This window comes from Triticum urartu, chromosome 4 (genome assembly GCF_003073215.2).
Source record: "Triticum urartu cultivar G1812 chromosome 4, Tu2.1, whole genome shotgun sequence".
Taxonomy (NCBI): domain Eukaryota; kingdom Viridiplantae; phylum Streptophyta; class Magnoliopsida; order Poales; family Poaceae; genus Triticum; species Triticum urartu.
Genome location: NC_053025.1, coordinates 266545813 through 266559593, shown reverse-complemented (window position 1 = coordinate 266559593; position 13781 = coordinate 266545813). Strand labels below are relative to the sequence as shown.

General features: G+C 38.7%; 1 long non-coding RNA gene across 3 annotated transcripts; it reads right to left on the bottom strand.

The window, feature by feature from the left end:
• Positions 1-6351: 6351 nt before the first annotated feature.
• LOC125551442 lies at positions 6352-9532 on the bottom strand. 3 transcript variants are annotated; one of them, XR_007302642.1, is made up of 4 exons: positions 9100-9532; positions 8843-8932; positions 6803-8645; positions 6352-6715 (listed from the first exon to the last, which is right to left on the bottom strand). It is a non-coding gene; the product is annotated as an uncharacterized LOC125551442 (long non-coding RNA). The 3 variants fall into 3 exon arrangements; XR_007302641.1 differs by having other exon boundaries at positions 6352-8645; positions 9083-9532; XR_007302640.1 differs by having other exon boundaries at positions 6352-8645.
• Positions 9533-13781: the final 4249 nt, after the last annotated feature.

The window sequence follows — 13781 nt, the reverse complement described above, 5'->3', positions numbered from 1 at the left end:
TTTGATACGTCTCCAACGTATCTATAATTTTTGATTGCTCCATGCTATTATATATTCTGTTTTGGATGTTTAATGGGCTTATTTATACACTTTTATATTATTTTTGGGACTAACCTATTTACCGAAGGCCCAGCCCAAATTGCTGTTTTTTGCCTATTTCGGTGGTTCGCAGAAAAATAATATCAAACGGAGTCCAAACGGAATGAAATCTTCGGGAGCTTGATTTTTGGAACAAACGTGATCCAGAGGACTTGGAGTGGACGTCAAGCAACCAACGAGGAAGCCACGAGGCAGGGTGGCACGCCTACCCCCCTGGGCGCGCCCTCCACCCTTGTGGGCCCCTCGTGGCTCCACCGACCTACTTCTTCCTCCTATATATACCTACGTACCCTGAAAACATCCAGGAGCACCACGAAAACCTAATTCCACCGTTGCAACCTTCTGTACCCGTGAGATCCCATCTTGGGGCCTTTTCCGATGCTCCGTCGGAGGGGGCATTGATCACGGTGGGCTTCTACATCAACACCATAGCCTCTCCGATGATGTGTGAGTAGTTTACCTCAGACCTCCGGGTCCATAGTTATTAGCTAGATGGCTTCTTCTCTCCCTTTGGATCTCAATACAAAATTCTCCTTGATTCTCTTGGAGATCTATTTGATGTAATCTTCTTTTGCGGTGTGTTTGTCGAGATCCAATGAATTGTGAGTTTATGATCAAAATTATCTATGAACAATATTTGAATCTTCTCTGAATTCTTTTATGTATGATTGGTTATACTTGCATGTCTCTTCGAACTTTCAATTTGGTTTGGCCTACTAGATTGATCTTTCTTGCAATGGGAGAAGTGCTTAGCTTTGGGTTCAATCTTGCGGTGCTCGATCCTAGTGACAGTAGGGGAAACAACAGGTATCGTATTGTTGCCATCGAGGATAAAAAGATGGGGTTTATATCATATTGCATGAGTTTATCCCTCTACATCATGTCATCTTGCTTAAAGCGTTACTCCGTTCTTATGAACTTAACACTCTAGATGCATGCTGGATAGCGGTCGATGTGTGGAGTAATAGTAGTAGATGCAGGCTGGAGTCAGTCTACTTGTCACGGATATTCTCATAACTATGCTCAATTCTATCAATTGCTCGACAGTAATTTGTTCACCCACCGTAATACTTATGCTATCTTGAGAGAAGCCACTAGTGAAACCTATGGCCCCCAGGTCTATCTTCCATCATATGAATCTTCCGTCAACTAGCTATCTCTGGCACCGTTTATTTTGCAATCTTTGCTTTCAATCTATATCATAAAAATACCAAAAATATTTATCTTATTATTATTATCTCTATCATATCTCACTCTCGTAAGTGACTATGAAGGGATTGACAACCCCTTTATCGTGTTGGTTGCGAGGTTCTTATTTTTTGTGTAGGTACGAGGGACTTGCATGTAGTCTCCTACTGAATTGATACCTTGGTTCTCAAAAACTGAGGGAAATACTTGCGCTACTTTGCTGCATCACCCTGTCCTCTTCAAGGGAAAAACAAGGCAGTGCTCAAGAGGTAGCAAGAAGGATTTCTTGCACCGTTGCCGGGGAGATCTACATCAAGTCAAGACATACCAAGTACCCATCTCAAACTCTTACCCCACGCATTACATTATTTGCCATTTGCCTCTCGTTTTCTCTCCCCCACCTCACCCTTGACGTTTTATTCTCCCCTTTTCCATTCGCCTTCTTCCCGTATGTATCTTTGTTTGTGTTTCCATGTGCCTTCTATTTTCTTGCATCTTTGCTTGCTAAAAAACTATTGTTATGGATCCACTTAAAGTGTTCTACTTGGATCATCTTCGATCCTTATGCGCTCGTGCTGAAACCCCTACTAGCCTAGTTGATGGGAAATCTTTAGATGAGCATGCTCATTTCGTGTGTCAGCGTTTGTCTGAAAAAGGGATACTCTTATGGGATCAAATAAACAGATTGCTATGTTATGCTTGGAATCTTTGTGAAATTTGTGATCTGACTTGTTGCTCTAAGAACCATAAAAAACACCCCTACCTATGTGAGTTTAATGATAATGAAATCTTATCTTCTTATGCAAAGGGTGTTTATAGTTACTACGATATCGAACAAATTGAAGAATTTATTGCTTTTAAGGGTGCTTATGAAGTTGCTTCTTTGATTGAAAAGTATGATATTACTCTCTATGAATCTGAAAATCTTGACATACTTAAATACTGGCATGAAAACTATGCTCATAATGTCTATGTCAAAGAATTTGTTGAAAGAATGACCACTGCTTCGGAAGAATATAATGATATGGATGAATCTATAGATAATTATGATTCCGATGATTTGATTGAAATATCCCTTGATGAACATGATGCTTGCTATTCTTGTTGCCATGATGCCAATATTTATGAAGATGAATTTGCTATAGTTCCTTATGTTAAACATGAGATCGTTGCTATTGCGCCCATACTTGATAGTTCCTTATATGAAAAGCATGATTGCAATGATGTTATCGTAAATTCTATTAATGACAATTTGTGTTAATGATATGCAAAACCTCGAGCTTGGGGATGCTAGTTTTGCTATGACTACTATTTGTTGCAATGATCATGATTGGGATGATTCTTCTTATGAACTTGAAAATTTATTTAAGCCCCATGATAAATATGAGATTGACTATAATGTTTGCAATAATATTGAAAGTGGGTTTGGAAGAGTGTCAATTTTAGATCCCATATATTTGGATAATATTCAATCTTATGAAGTTTTTGATAAAAGTGGGTTTGGAGAGGTCATGACTTTAGTTAATATTAATTCCACTATTTTGGAAGAGTGTCAACTTTGCATACATGTGGATCGTGTTAAGAATATGTTTTGTGATAGCTATATTGTTGAATTTGCTTATGATCCTACATGTAATTATTATGAGAGAGGAAAATATGGTTGTAGAAATTTTCATGTCACTAGATTACCTCTCGTTATGTTGAGATTGCTATTGTTTCTTTCCGCTTTCCTTGCATATGCTTGTTTTTGCTTGCCTTGATAATTTGTTTTCCTGTAAGAGGCCTATGCATAGGAAGTATGTTAGACTTAGATGTGTTTGTCATGTGTTTTATGATGCTCTCTTTGTGCTTCAATTCTTGTCTTTCATGTGAGCATCATTGAAATATTATGCCTAGCTATAAGGCTTTAAAGAAAAGCGCTTGTTGGGAGGCAACCCAATTATATTTTTGCTTTTTGATTATGTTTAGTAATAAATAAATAATTCATGTATCCTTTGTTTTGGTTGTATTTTTTGTGTTGAATTAGTGTTTGTGCCAAGTAGAACCGTTGGGAAGACTTGGGGAAAGTCTTTTTAATCTTGCAGTAAAAAACAGAAACTTTAGCGCTCGCGATAATTGCTGCCATTTTTTATTGAAGAGTGCTATTTAGTTAATTATTTTTGCAGGTGATTAATATATAAATTCCCCACGTCCAGAAATTTATTTTAAAATTTTTGGGGTTCCATAAGTTTGGGTTAGTTACGTATTACTACAGACTGTTCTGTTATTGACAGATTCTGTTTTTCGTGTGTTGTTTGTTTATTTTGATGAATCTATGGCTAGTAATGGAGTTTATAAACCATAGAGAAGTTGAAATACAGTAAGTTTAACACCAATATAAATAAATAATGAGTTCGCTACAGTACCTTGAAGTGGTGTTTTGTTTTTTTTCGCTAACGGAGCTCACGAGATTTTCTGTTAAGTTTTGTGTTGTGAAGTTTTCAAGTTTTGGGTAAAGATTTGATGGATTATGGAACAAGTAGTGGTAAGAGCCTAAGCTTGGGGATGCCCAAGGCACCCCAAGGTAAAATCCGTGGACACCAAAAAGCCTAAGCTTGGGAATGCCCCGGAAGGCATCCCCTCTTTTGTCTTCGTCTATCGGTAACTTTATTTGGAGCTATATTTTTATTCACCACATGATATGTGTTTTGCTTAGAGCATCTTGTATGATTTGATTCTTTGCTTTTTAGTTCACCACAATCATCCTTGTTGTACACACCTTTTGAGAGAGACACACATGAATCGAAATTTATTAGAATACTCTATGTGCTTCACTTATATCTTTTGAGCTATATAGTTTTTGCTCTAGTGCTTCACTTATATTTTTTAGAGCACGGTGGTGGTTTCATTTTATAGAAATAATTGATCTCTCATGCTTCACTTATATTATTTTTAGAGTATTTTAGAACAGCATGGTAATTTGCTTTTGATATTATAAAAAAACTTTCATATAAGTGCATTGAATACTAAGAGAAGTTTGATACTTGATGATTGTTTTGAGATATGGAGATAGTGATATTAAAGTTGCGCTAGTTGAGTAGTTGTGAATTTGAGAAATACTTGTATTGAAGTTTGCAAGTCACATAGCATGCATGTATGATAAACGTTGTGTAACAAATTTGAAACATGAGGTGTTATTTGATTGTCTTCCTTATGAGTGGCGGTCGGGGACGAGCGATGATCTCTATCAATCTATCCCCCTAGGAGCATGCAGGTAATACTTGATTTTTGATGACTTGTAGATTTTTGCAATAAGTATGTGAAATCTTTATGACTAATGTTGAGTCCATGGATTATACGCACTCTCACCCTTCCATCATTGCTAGCCTTTTTGGTACCATGCATGGCCCTTTCTCACCTTGAGAGTTCGTGCAAACCTCGCCGGTGCATCCAAACCCTGTGATACGATGCGCTCTATCACACATAAACCTCATTATATCTTCCTCAAAACAGCCAACATACCTACCTATTATGACATTTCCATAGCCATTCCGAGATATATTGCCATGCAACTTTTCACCGTTCCGTTTATTATGACACACATCATCATTGTCATATTGCCTTGCATGATCATGTACTTGACATCGTATTTGTGGCAAAAGCCACCGTTCATAATTCGTTCATACATGTCACTCATGAGTCATTGCACATTCCGGTACACCGCCGGAAGCATTCATATAGAGTCATATTTTGTTCTAGTATCGAGTTGTAATCATTGAGTTGTAAATAAATAAATAGAAGTGTGATGATCATCATTAATAGAACATTGTCCAAAAAAAGGGAAAGGCCAAATAAAAAAAAAGGCCCAAAAAGATAAAAAATAAAAGGGGCAATGCTACTATCATTTTTTCCACACTTGTGCTTCAAAGTAGCACCATGATCTTTATGATAGAGAGTGACTCGTTTTTGTCATTTTCGTATACTAGTGGGAATTTTTTTATTATAGAACTTGGCTTGTATATTCCAATAATAGGCCTCATCAAGTGTCCTAGGTCTTCGTGAGTAAGCAAGTTGGATGCACGCTCACTTAGTTTCTTTTGTTGAGCTTTCATACATTTATAGCTCTAGTGCATCAATTGCATGGCAATCCCTACTCCTTGCATTGACATCAATTGATGGGCATCTCCCTAGCTCATTGATTAGCTGCGTCAATGTGAGACTTTCTCCTTTTTTTCTTCTCCACATAACCCCCTTCATTATATTCTATTCCACCCATAATGTTATATCCATGGCTCACGCTCATGTATCGCGTGAAAGTTGAAAAAAGTTTAAGATTACTAAAGTATGAAACAGTTGCTTGGCTTGTCATCGAGGTTGTGCATGATGAGAGAATTCTTGTGTGACGAAAATGAAGCATAACCAAACTATATGATTTTGTAGGGATAAACTTTCTTTGGCAATATTATTTTCAGAAGCATGATTGCTTAGTTAGTATGCTTGAAGTATTATTATTTTTATGTCAATATTAAACTTTTATCTTGAATCTTTTGGATCTGAACATTCATGCCACAATAAAGAAAACTACATTCAGAAATATGTTAGGAAGCATTCCACATCAAAAATTCTGTCTTTATCATTTACCTACTCGAGGACGAGTAGAAATTAAGCTTGGGAATGCTTGATACGTCTCCAATGTATCTATAATTTTTGATTGCTCCATGCTATTATATATTGTGTTTTGGATATTTAATGGGCTTATTTATACACTTTTATATTACTAGCACAAAGGCTCATGTGTTGCAACGGGTACAAAAGAAAAATGCTTAGAAACCTGAAAAACAATTCACCACTTAAACAACTTTGCAAGTAGCAAAACAACATTTAATATAATCAAAAGTACCAAGGACCATATTATCAAAACAAAGATAGAAAATAAGGTGATGTTTAAAGAAAGAAAGAAATTCCCTTAATTGTGTGGGGTTAGAAGCAAAATGATGTGCCTCGTGTTCTTGTTTCAGTTGACATCAGAACAGGAAGAAAAAATAATAGAAAATAAAAGACTTAGTAATCAAAAGAGATGTAAAATGTCCATCAAAAAGATAAAATAGTGAGACCAAGAGTAATTGGTTACCAGTTACACCTTAAGCTAAATGTTTTCTAATCTGAATATTTTTCTCTCTACACAACAATGATATTCACATGTACCTGTCACAAGGAGTTAACACCTAAACTGATAAAAAAAACTGTCTTCTAGCTCCATCTCAGTGATACGCAAAGATACAGGTGATAGACTATTTCTAGGGGCTTGATGCTGGTGTAAAGTTTGGTGTTTTTGTTTGACATGCTTCCAGGTCAAGGTTGGACTGGGAGAAGGTCGAGCACACCACACTTTCTTGTTTTTGCCGAGAATGTACATGTGCGTTTACATGAAAATAAGCTCAATGAGCATCTATTAGAAAAAGTTTGAAAATGGATTACAATCACACCCTAGAGGTAAAGAATGATACAGAACAACACACATATGAACATCACCGACATGAAAGTAGGTTTAGGCATGTGCGCAAAGCTGCTCGAGTTGCTCCTTGAGTGCAAATCCACTCTCTAGTGAAATCATAGATGTTTCATAGGCCTTTACTGAATTGTTGAAGCCTGCTCAGAATTCCACTTCAAATACTATGGTTCCAATGTTTCAGTATCAAGTTAAGTAGTTAACAGTATAACAGTGATAAATCATAAAATTCACAGCAAGCTGGAACCTAAGTTGCTTCTAAAACCACATACCAAGTAGGATATCCAGTCCCTTCTAGCCATTTCATAGGTTGTTTAATTTGTGAGCGCTCTGCAAAAAATAGAAACAGGAATTTCAGTCAAATATGCATTATAGACAAAATGCAGTTGCTCCTTTTGGGCAGGGGCTGCATGTGTAGGGCTTTGCTTTGGATTTTTCCCTCTGGTCCTCTAAGTATCAATCGACAAGGTAGTACTGAGACTGAGAGTTACAAAAGAATTTACTTCAAAAAGATTTATATGTTCAACCATTGGCCCTATTGCCATGAATTTTCTAGACAGTAATAATGTTCCGTGAAAGCTCCAATCCATCACTTTCTCCTCTCTTTTTCCCAAATGGAAATGCAAGCATCCGTTCTCAACTTAACAATTCAAGAAAATTAAAATTAAAAATGGTACGTACCATTTGACATCGCTTCTGAATAATTAGAAGACCTTGTAAAGGACCAGAAAACTTATATGTGAAGCATCATCAACAAGGCGATGATGGTTCATGAAGACTAATTCTGGTGTTCTTCAGCATATACTTCTCTGAATTCAAACTTTATGGTGTCATAATAGTCTTTGCTTTTTCCTTATGGTAACAAGGGTTAGATCTCTTAAGAGGAGGAGGCCAATTGGTAAACAGAGGGAATGACACTTCCCCACTACACAAATACTATTGCATCCTTTAGCAATCAGTATACACTGGAAGCCCTAGTATTGCTTTTGCATCCTTTCATAAAACTAAATACAGTACTATTTAGACCGCACAAATCCCATAGAACAAAAATCTATGAGGACAAAACAACAGTTTTTAGCATAGGAACACTCTCCTTAGGAAACGGTGGATACATGGTACGGACCGCAACAATTCTCAAGCAATAAGAATAGACGTGAAAAAGAATGAAGAGAGCTTTTCAGAAGAAAAAAGGACTGACATTTGTTTTCACGAACTCTGCCTTCCAAATATATTCTAGGACATATGCTCGTGCGTTGCAACGGGGTGACAAAATTCAGCCTTTAAATGAAAATAGCATTAGTATAAAATACTGAAGTTGTTCAACCAGTGCCCGTTTATTTATGCCAACTGGGAGGCCTTTGCTTATTTTTCGTTTCACAGACCAGTCGCTTTTATTTTTCATTTAGCATACAACAATCCTGCTCAATTGAGATATTCGTTTCGTAGCCCACAATCCCCTTTATTTATGTCAACTAGAATTTTTCGCTTCAGAGCCCATAATTTCCTTTATTTATACTAACCGGGTTTTTTTGATTCGCAACCCACGACCCCTTTTATTTAGGCATGCCGAGATTTTTCGTTTCGTAGACGAGGGTGAGCTGTGTCAAACCCAAGAAGCTCAATGACCTGTGTGACAATTCACGGCTTCATCATGTCCATCTGCACCTTTGACATGTTCATCTAATAAACACAATAAAAGAAGAAAAATAGAGTTTACCTTGGACCTGCATCAATACCTGCTCAACACTCTTCACCTCCCATTGAACATGAACCAAAAAACTTGTTGGTCGAGCTTGGCGGTGAACTTCCATATCTAGAGCATCTCAGGTTGTTTGTTTGAGAATTGGGTATCCTGATCAGCCAACGTCACCTGCAAAAACCACGGCAAACCAAACTACCTCTCAATGATCTGAAGAACAGGAAAAATTAATAGATACTCTGAAATCAAATGGCACATGTGGTTAGCGATCTAGAAATCAAAGATCAAATTATATATGGAGCCTTTGGCCAAACATTAGAGACATTAGATGATACTTTGAATATGAGCATAGAATATGGCAATCCCACCTGAGAGGGTTGTGTGCTCATATCCGTTCACTCTCACTTGAGCTGTTCGTGCTTTGTCCTTCCTCATCTCTGTTGCACCCCAATCCAAATCTGCAAGCATCCAAATCCATGGCAGAGAAGGGGATCTCAGAGGTTGGCACAAAAAATGAAATCCCCGAACAAATTGCTACCCATTCTTTCTGTCCCTCCTTCTATTCAACCTTAGAATCCTTTAATTCTAGATCTTAAATTTGTACAAACCTAACGGGAGGACGTACATGGGGATGGAGGTGCGGGGGAGGCAGTACTTGAGCTCCAAATCGGAGTCGTCCGCCTCTGAGGCGGAGGAGGCTGGGGGTTAGGAGTTGGGGCGGGGGAGGAGGGGAAGAACAGGGCAACGATGACACTGCTGGAGGGTAGCTGGAGAGGAAGACCGACTGCGCGTGGCGGCGTGAACACGCCATGGAATCATATCCAAATCAGAGACGTCCGCCTTGAGGCGAAGGAGGCTAGGGGTGAGGAGTTGGGACGGGTGAGGAGGGGAAGAACTGGGCAACAGCGGCGCTGCTTGAGGGTAGCTGGAGAGGTAGACCGGCCGCGCGTGGCGGCGGGATTCATGGCGGCGGTGCCGTGTCGTCCCAGGAAGAAGGAGAGGCTGCCGTGCTATTTTTTCCCCTAAAGCCCAGCGAGTCCCAAGCCCAAACACACGAAACGTTTTTCCTCTGTTTACCACTCAAGTATACAGTAGCGCGGGTTAATTATCAAAAACGACAGGGACCTTTTTATAAAAATGACGCGATGGTGAACCCGGCTAACTCAACCCGTGCTTTATTTTTAAAAAAAAATAATAAAGCAAAAGTGCCCGTGCGTTGCAACGGGAGAAATAAATTATCACCCCTAGCGCCCCATCCCTGTTACCATTTCTCTTTTTTGTCATCATTGTCGGTAACGATGTCCACTACACGGCGAACATTTCACCTAAGTTTGGAACCAATAAGGAATTGCATCACCTGCATGGACAGACCAGCAAACGGTCGCGTTTGAGACCCCGGCCACATGACCCACATCTGCGCAATCAAATACTTGTGCCTTGTGTTTATGTTATCTGGATTTTACATCATAATAGTTTAGTACCAATCCGTGTAGGACACAAACAAAAACTAAATTCATTTTTATTTTAAAATGATCAACACTTTTTTATAGGGTAACACGATCAACGCCAAAAACACTGGAGGGTGTGAGTTTGATTCCAGTAACGGTCAACTATTTTTTGCCTCATCTCCTAAAAGAGGTGGTGGGTTTGATTTGTTGGGTCAGGTCGCACGGACATATTGGGAGGGCACCGGTTCTTTTTACTGGTGGAACATTACGCGGGCGAACGTGGCAGAGGCCAAGTGGCCCAAGACAAACGATTGGTAGAATAGCCTAGCTCCGTATGAGGAAACACCATGGACATACGAAATGGGAGGACCAATAATATTATACCTCCATTTATATATGCCTGTGGGTTAGAACGGTTGAAACAATTGACATAAATTTAGTGAGGATTGTATATGCAAACATAATGTTCAATGTGCTACAAATTTGGCGCAAATTTAGTAAAGATTATAAGAGCAAGGAAAACATAATGGAAGAAAAAATGACATGAATTTAGTGAGGATTAAAAAATGCCACATCATTTTTACTCATAAGATGGCATGCCAACCTGCCATTGATTCCCGCACCTCCTGTTAATTAGTTTTTCTTTCTCTTTCTTTCCTTATATCATGATGCCCACATAATTACCGCCCATTTCCTTCCTCTCTTTCTCCTTCCTTCTTTATTTCTCATGCAATTTTTTTCCTTTTTTGCTAGGCCTGCTAATTACTCTTGGGATTAATATGGCGCCCACATAATTAGCATCAATTTCCTTCTTTCCTTCCTTCTTTATTTCTTATTCAATACATATTACCTTTCTTGCCGGCTCCACATAATTACCATCTTCCTTCTTTATTTCTCATGCAAAGAATGTCTATTTCCTTTCTTTATTTCTTTGCTTAATTTCCAAAGCAGCTTCTTGATGCTTGACAACCTAAAAATTGTATATAAACTGGTAAAAATTAATGTAAAATAGCAAGGTGAGACTATTTGATAAGTAAACAAATATGAAAAACAACTTCCAGCCTGGTCCCTTGTACGCAGCAAAGGATCCGATGCAGGCAACATATATATGTACGGGTCACGGAGTAGAGGAGGCAAACGGATAGTAACGCATCCGCACTACCATGGATGTTACTGGAGGACGGCCAAGCGTCTCCCCATTATTGCATTGCATCGCCACCGCCGGGTGCGCCGAGTAGACCGATTAAAACGAGCAAAAACAGAAGAAAAGATCAACTGGCGTGACGGTAAACGCGGGCCTCGTGGCCATTCAGGCCGTGTACAACACGTTGGCCCGGTTCACCAGAAAGCCCCCAGATCGTTCTGAGGAGCAGCGGCCCTTTTGACGTTGGCCCAGCCGGCTCATGTAGATCGCGCAGCACACGAGGGCAACGGCGTTGTGCGGCATGCTAAAATGATCTGGTGCGTTCATGAGCCTGATCGGATGGTTAAGGGCGTCAAAACGCTGTGGGAGGCCGTAGCTAGCTGAGTTATACTATTGTAATAAGCCTTGATTTTTTTGAATATTTTATTTTCTTCGTACACCCGGCATATAGTAGATGACATCACACTATACCGTTAACATAAACCACAGAGAAAGAAAGAAAAACATGCCCATCACGATAGTGGGCCGCAGCACTCGTACATGCCCATCACGACCGTGGCCATTGATCTCGGCCCGAGTACGCCTGCCCTTTATTCTTAAGGTTCCAGACGCCCAAAATAGCAACCTTAGGAGCCTAGTCCAAGTGGTTTGCTGCGTTGCGATCAACATGGCAGACCAGGGATCAAATCCCAGCGGCGCCGACCATTTTTTTTGGCCCAGCCGAGGCCCAGCGAAATAGATAGAGCAAAAATTTTAGTACCACCTCAAATATGTTTTAAAATCAAACTAAAAGCGTAAAATTATGGGAAGAAGCGTATTGTGACGGTGAATCCACGGAGTCAATCCGTGTTTTATTATTAGGGAAAGACTAGCAAAAGGGCCCGTGCGTTGCAACGGGATAAAAGAATTATGTATTTAACCACTTATCACAATGAGTGTTGAATGTGTGCAGATTTCGACCGTCTCGTCATTGGTTGGTGTATGATTGTTAGATAACAAAAGGGTGTGGCTAGGTCTAAGTCGATTGAGATTTAATCAAGTTTTGGTCAAGTGACATAGCATGCAAGAGAGAGAAAAAAACAGATATTTATTTCACGAAATCAATGTAAGATCTCACTGATATAGCATCGACTGAGACTCAGTCGACTGAAACTTAGCAAGACTGCAATGTAAATCTTTATGAGGCAATGCCACATAAAAAATTATAATTCTAATGCATAGACTAATTCTCACATGGTAAATTATTCTTTGAAGAAAATATAACCATCTAGGTGAACATGCTACTGGGCTCTAGTTTATGAATGGAGTCGCACTGTCCACAAATTTCATTTCATTCAAATGAACATGAAGATATTTGTCTAACCTTGATTGCCTGGAAGAGGAAATAAAAACATTATTGTGCTTGTCAATGGCTAGGCATTCTCTATGTAGCCACAGACCACTGCAGATGCAATCTCTTAACTTATTAGTCATATATCAGGCGATATTCTTAAGAAACACGAGACACAAGTAAATGCATAGAGACCAAACAAAAATATTATTCTATGGATCTAACATACTTTTCTGCATACCACCGCATGGTTGTTGATCCAATTGCCAAAAAATGAAAGACTACGCCTCCCATGCAGAAGGTCAGTGAACTCGGAGAGAACAGGGTAGCAATCTCCAGAATCATGTAAGTTATCTTCGAAAGTAGCAGATTCCTGTAAGATTGTTTGATTAACCTGCTTAGTTGTGTCCATTTGGTAGTATGCTGCTAGATGAATTGTACTTGTTTTTTTTTGAACTAATAATTCAGAAAGGGATCTCTTTTAGAAAACAACTCCTGTAGTGTAATGGTTGAAGGACATCAACGTTTGGGAAAATCACAGCTACCACCGCTATCTCCAGGTGACAATGTCCACTTCTTCACAACATTCAATTGGAGCTCACTGTTCACCATCTGCATGAACCACATTTGAGTTTGTACACATCTGTAAATCAACCAGCACATCAGCCCCAAGCACTGATCCAATTTCTACAATAAATCAACCATGAAGAGCAGCCCCACTCTCTCTTAAAAATCCCAATCTATCTGCTCTCTTTCCTCACCCATCCCAATCTCCTTTTTCTTAAAAAAGAAGACTATCATATTTGAAATATTTGTAATGTATTATTTACTTATTTTAATTCAGGCTAGAACAACAGATTCTGCGGTTATTATCTTTCAGTAACAAATGAGGTATTCTAGGCACGAAATAAAAGAATAATTAGATTATGCATGTTTAGTCACATTGAACTCTTCCAACTTTTCTTAAGCTATGTTGTACAGACACACAAGTTTGCTGCTGAATATGAATCAATTTATTGTGATTTTTCATTATCATGTAACGTGTTCTTTTATCTGATGAACAATAATATAATTTCATGCCTAAAATCATAGTTTGGGCATGTATCTCTCTGCCATCTAATTTCGCTTAATTAATTGTCTTCCTTCTAAGCAAAGTGATTTATATAAGATGCTTGTAATAACTTATATCAGTATGGAATATTGCACTAAAAATGATGTTTCCAATAGTTACTTCCTCCTTTTCAGAAGGCAAACATAAACTATAGACATGCGTATTGGTAGCTAGCGCCTGTTCTAGAACGCAAACATAAAATATAGACATGCGTATTGGTAGCTAGCGCCTGTTCTATAGTATATATATAGCTACTTCATGCAATATATATACA